At 47.6% G+C, this 6,234-nt stretch overlaps 1 pseudogene; it reads left to right on the top strand.

The window, feature by feature from the left end:
• Positions 1–4,511: 4,511 nt before the first annotated feature.
• LOC142573525 (U2 spliceosomal RNA) lies at positions 4,512–4,691 on the top strand (annotated as a pseudogene).
• Positions 4,692–6,234: the final 1,543 nt, after the last annotated feature.

The raw sequence follows: 6,234 nt of genomic DNA, 5'->3' as shown, positions 1-6,234 counted from the left end.
AAGCGCTCATCGCAACGACGACACACTGCGCGCCCCTCATGGAACCTCGGCTGGGCGTCAACCCTCGAATAGGTTCTTATTACGGGATAGGCGGATGCGTCGGTTTGGGCCTCGCTGGTCGGCTCTTCCACAACGGGGGGCGACGATTCGGGAATAACAGAAAAGTCCACCTCGTCAATAAAAATCTCGGTGGGAAGTGGGAAGTCTTCGGCCTCGACTTCTGTGCTGCGGGGCGTCGTGGCGGGTAGGTCACCAATTATGGAGAATATCGAAACGGACAGGGCGACCATGGCCAGCACCACGAAAGCGAGGCAGACCGTTTTCGCCGTCGCGAGACACGTCGTCAACGAAGTCCGGAGGCGGCTAGGCGCCGACGGTCGAGGCTTGCCCAAGTAATGTTCGAGCGGCTCGACTTGGGACCGCAGGACTTGAGTCGTGCGTAAGGAGCCCGCCTGTGCATGTGGCCAGTTTGTATCGGCCCACGCGTCCATATCTTCAAACAAGGACTGACGATGCTGGACGTGTTGTTGCTGCTCCTGGTGGTGTTCGCCGGATGATGTTGCAGCAGCCTGTGGAACAGCAGGAAGGAGGTGGTGCGGCAAGTCAGCGGAGCTTGTCGGCAGTCGCACCTGCAGCAGCACACTCTGTGAGTGGGCCGCTTGGTCCTGCGTGCACTGAAAGTTGAGCTGCGTCGGCTTGCGGCCATCGTTCTGCGTGCCGAATTCCATGCCTGGCAGGCTGACACAGACTGTGTTCTCGCGGAATGGGCCAATTCGACGAAATCATTCAAGAATGGCTTCAGTGGCTTCAAGAATGGGTCGTGGCTTTCGTCGCTTTGCCTCGTCGTGGCTGGTGGCCTTCTTTGCGCCCTGTTCTTACAACATCGCGGAAAGATGCGTAAAACCGGCTTGAGACCCAAGCGGAGTTGTCCGTCCTTTTTTTCTTCATAACCTGCTAACGGTTTGGTACATACCCACAGCGGATGATGATGATAATGATGATGATTCCAAACATTAGCGCATAACTACAATGAGGGATGGCTGAAAAGTGGGCAACATAGAGCGAGAACAATGTTGGGGCAAATGGTGATAGCAATGAAACTAATAAAGCTATATTTCAAAAATTACATGGTAATATGACACGACGGCGCTGCGACAATGGGACGTTCACCGCTTCTGTTGGTACAGGTTAGTTACCTGGACATTACAAGCGGCTTTAAGTGCAATAATTGCTGTATAATAGCGGTGTCGTGAGAAATTGAGCTCTATGACTGCGTCATGCGCGCACTGTGCTGCTTTGTGCGACTTCATGCTTATTTCTGTGTCTCGTTGCGATTGATGCTGTCGGGGTATGTCGAACTTGATCCTGAACCTGAAGATTCTGTGTTAGACATTGCACGCGGGATAGAAGCAGGCCAAACTGTAATTTTGGTTGAACTTAAGGGGATAAAAGAGAAGCAGGACGCCACAGACGTTGAGGTGAAGTGCCTCAAGGGAGTCGCCACTCTCGAGTCCACCCTTAGCCTACGTAAAACCTCTGGAATAGACACACCTGGCAGCATCCAGTCATTTTCACGCTAGTTAAAACCATAACTTCAAGGTGCGAGGACGCCGAAAACAGACTACGTAGACGAACTGTACTATTTTTTGGCATCAGTGATGAGTCTGGTGAAGGTTAGACAACTTCATAGCAAAAAGTCATCAAACTGTGCGCGGAGAGGTTGGAGCTTACTTTATCAAGCGACCAGTCTGAACGAGTGCACAGAATTGGTCGATTCGCTTATGACAAATGCTCGCCAATAATCGCAAAGCCTGTCACATTTAAAGACAAATATAACAGTTTGGCTTCTGCAAGGAAGCTAAAGAGCCCCCGCTTATGTGTTCGCGAGGATATCGCGCCAAGCACTCGCTTAGCAAGAAAAAACTGCTAGAATATGCAAGGGCACAGGACAAATCGTGCAAACTTCACTTGACAAAATGCGCATTAAGAACAAGGAATACATGCACGATGTTGATAGAGGCACCGTCGTATTATGTAGCAGATAGCTAAAAAAAAATATACGGGTGCACGGGTCCCTGAACTACCCCTTTATACTGCCTCGTGTCGCTTGCTCAGAATATCGTGCGCTAACCTACGCAGCATACTAAATAATCGCGATATATTCTGTTGCTTTATAGAAGATAGCAATCCCGACATTCTAGCCATAACAGAAACATGGTTGCACAACGATGTTTCAGATGGTGAAATTTTTATAGAAAATGACATATTCAGCATTTATCGGCATGACCGCAATGATAAAAGGGGCGGTGATGTCTTGCTTGCAATAAATAAACGGATTTTTTCTTATGAAGTTCACACCTCGTGATCGCTTAAGATTATGTGGGCTGCCTGTCAAACCATTTGTGGAAACATATTAGTTGGTGTCTGTTACCGCCCTCCTGAAATGTCCCATTTGTAGATAAACTACGCGAAATCGTTGTTACTGCCATGTAGAATTGTTCAACTAGTTATGTTTATCTGCTTGGCGATTTCAATTTCCCCCAAACGAATTGGCCATGCTTGTCATTATCATGCAAGCCCGGAACCGATTTCAGTGAATTAACCTTGGACTTAAATCTTTTTCAGGTAATCAATCAACCCACCGTGACAATAACCTTTCAAATTTGGCACTAACTACTGCACCTGAAACCGTGTGTCTGGTATTAATTTCTGACGGTTTTAGTGACCGTAAGTTGCTTCAGCTTACGCTCCCGATACCAATGTTGTTTACTGGATTTCATTATAAAAAATTCGGGATCACAACAAAGCTAACTATGCTGCCATCAACACTGAACTTCAGTTATTTCTCAGTGACTCATTTTTGCCATCTTTTAAGAAATAAAAATTATTAAGAAATAAAAATTCAGTGCCATTCCACTCTGTGAAGGTGGATGAGCAGCGAAGCTGTGTATGTGGGCCCTTTAATGGCGAGCTGTCCATTCCCGTGCGTCAAACGCCGTATGTACATAAAATGGAAGATGAGGCACGACTAGTCGCTCCTTCACGATGTGGAGCCTCGGAAGGCCGCATACTTCTTGCACTTAGCATTGAAAACAAAATTCACGTAGCCTGAATTCCACGGAATATTCACCCTGACTGTCATGAAGGCTGAAGACAGGCAAGGGCACAAGCCCTGGTTCGACTCTTTAGCGATGACACATCGGACACCGCTCTTATACACCGACCTGGCCCAGTACCTAAAGATACGTGCCATGTTTCTAGTCGTACTAGATAGAGGCAGCGTGAGGGCTTCGGCCACGTTCAACACTCAGAACAGAGGCAGGGCGGAAAAGACTACTATCGCCCCAGCAATTGTACACGCTTCAACGATACCGGCATCGGATGGACCCATCACAATGGTGACTGTTTCACAGACCACAAGCAGGACTTTGGCACAAGGGATGGTAATACCCTACACAAATTGCATCCTTACATCATTGCACCCGACAGCGTTACACAGGGTGCGTGTCGTCTGAACACCTGGTAATGAACGCGCCAATACTGTAGTCCGAGAGCTCCCTGAGCGGGCGCCACGGGAAGAGCTGTCCAACCCAGACGAGTCACCGACAGAACCACTGAACTACACTGAAACTCTACAACATTACAGAGATAGCAGGAGACACTTCCCTCCCACCAAATAATCCACATAACCAAGAAGATGTCGCGTGGCGACAGCTTCAAACTAAATCATTTCCTTGTCTATTTTATCTTCACCTATTCCACCCCACACAATATCCCTCATACAGCCCGTACTGGGGAGCAAAGCCCACAGTATATCGTTCCACATGGGAGTGCCCAAACCCTCCGGATTACTCCCCTATTCCTTCAACTTCACCTTGCTCCTGAGAGACTGCGCTGACCAGCTTAGACCCGCAAGAGCAGCGACGGCTGGTCCGACGGGCACGCGGAGTGGCGCGAGCCGATGGAGGCCCGAACTAAGGGCTACACCCTACGAGGAAGTCGCCCCACCTCATTAGAAATAAACGTTTTCTCTCTCTCTCTCTCTCTCTCGTAAGATGATGATGCCCCGCGGGATACACATACCCATCCATTGTTGCAAAATGCGGCACGACACCTTTTACTAACGAATCCCACCACATAGAACAGACACGCGCCTAACGGCACTTCGAGGGCACACTGCTTCACCGTAGCAAAGGCGATCATGGGTTGGTCGACGTCCCACGTTGAAGTAATGGTTGTTAGGTCACTAGAAAACAACAAGCGGTCACACAGAACACAGGCCACAGAAAGTTAGTCCCACGCAAACTTCCTCCTAAAGCTGGCGTTGCTCCGGTGAAACGTCCCAAGTTTGCGGGATCGGGACCACATGGACGGTTCGAATTTCTTTCCGCCTCGCGGTCGTGGCGGGCAGCACGCTTACGGGACCACCACCATGGTATAACGGAAGGAAAGGAAAGAAGATACGCAAGCACTTGGAACGCCGACAAAGAGAGAGCGGTGCGAACGCAGACATGGCCGTCGCGTGTCAAGTTGTAGTATCTGTTCTTATCAGCCTAATATCTGATATGGGTTGTATTTGGGTCTAAGATATTAAACTTACTTTTGCAAGTTGGTGGAGTGCTTAAAGACTGCTTCACCTCCGGCGCGCGTCGGTCCGGTATTGCACGATTTTCGGGACCGGCCAACGTACATGGGGAGAAATTCTCGATCTACACGGCTATTGCGCACGGACACATCTTTCACCAGAACCTAGCCATATGCAGCATCGCTGCAATAAGGTGAAAATAATATCAGCCTGATATAATGTAATATTGTGGAACGGTAGCGAGAAAATTTGGTTCGCATGAAGCATTGGTGAATGCGAAGTAAGAAATTCCGGAAAAAAACTTGGACAATAAAGCAATGCAGCATGCGTTTTGGGTTGGAAACTGTGTTGTGGTTGAAGCTCAAGGAAACTATTCATGATTTCAATCGATCTCGTAATATATGTATTAAGCACATTTTTTACGTTCGTAATTTAGATTTGGAGCAGGTTAGTTATATATATATATATATATATATATATATATATATGGTGTACTGGAAAGGGGCAGCGTGCCGTCCGCCCTGCGAAGCATCGCTACAGCCGTGCTCACTTTTTCGTCGACGCCAGCAGAACCGGTGGGCTTAACGTGTAAAATTTAAGTACGTAATGCGCAAGTTTCTGCATTTGTAATCTAAAACGTTGTCAATATGTCAAAACACAATTAAATTAAATGTATACGTAACCTACAAACAACAAAAAAAGGAAATTGGCGGAACCCATCTGTTCATGACTGTCGGCGGTAATGAGATTGGCATTGGCGGAATGCAGCGAGACCTCCTATATATATATATATATATATATATATATATATATATATATATATATATGTCATATTGTAAGACGCCAACAAACAACGATACCAAGGACAGCACACAGGACATCACTTGTAGTTACGTAGCTAATGTGCGACCCACTGAGAGGTCCCCTCCCCCTCCCTCTCGGTCCACTGACTACCAAAAGTCTGTGCACACAACATGTAATCGCAGAAACTGGGGCCCCGTAAATTTACCAACTATGCAGTGAGGGGGCCAGTGAAAATAGTGTGTAGACTATTATGGCGAGCACCGTCACCAGAGTGAGTGCCTTAAAGAATTGCTGACTCTCCCGTAATCGAGAGTGGATGTAAGCATTAAATGACTACCGGAAAAGCAGATTGGTTGCAGATGATACTAGCCACAATCTTGATACTAACCACCACATCACAAAGCCCCAGGCCATACTGTGCACTAGTCCACATGGATGCAGTAGTTTCCCGTCACAGACAGAACCTCATTGCAAGTATCGTCGCGGTGCAAGAAATTGCAGGGGTACTTGTTATCTCTACGTGGATGAATGTGAAAGCGTTGCGACCACCGCGCAACGACTGTGCTCGTTCAGTCGTTTTAACTTCGCCCTAAATGACACCAAAATCCGTGGGTTCAAATCCCACCAAAGGTCGAAGGTACGACTTCCAACAAAGGTCGTAGGCTCGAATGCCTTAAATAATTGTGCCTTTATAAACGCCAAAGGTCATGGGTTCTACTCCCACAAAAAGCCGAGGGTTCGACTCGCACCGATGGTTGCGGGCTCGAGTGCCTTAATAAACTCTACCTTAATAAACTGTGACCTAATTAACTTCGCCTTAATTAAAACCAAAGGTCATGGCTTCG

This window comes from Dermacentor variabilis, chromosome 2 (assembly GCF_050947875.1).
Source record: "Dermacentor variabilis isolate Ectoservices chromosome 2, ASM5094787v1, whole genome shotgun sequence".
Classification (NCBI taxonomy): domain Eukaryota; kingdom Metazoa; phylum Arthropoda; class Arachnida; order Ixodida; family Ixodidae; genus Dermacentor; species Dermacentor variabilis.
Note: the sequence above shows the minus strand (reverse complement) of the source record. Positions and strands in the feature narration are given on the sequence as shown.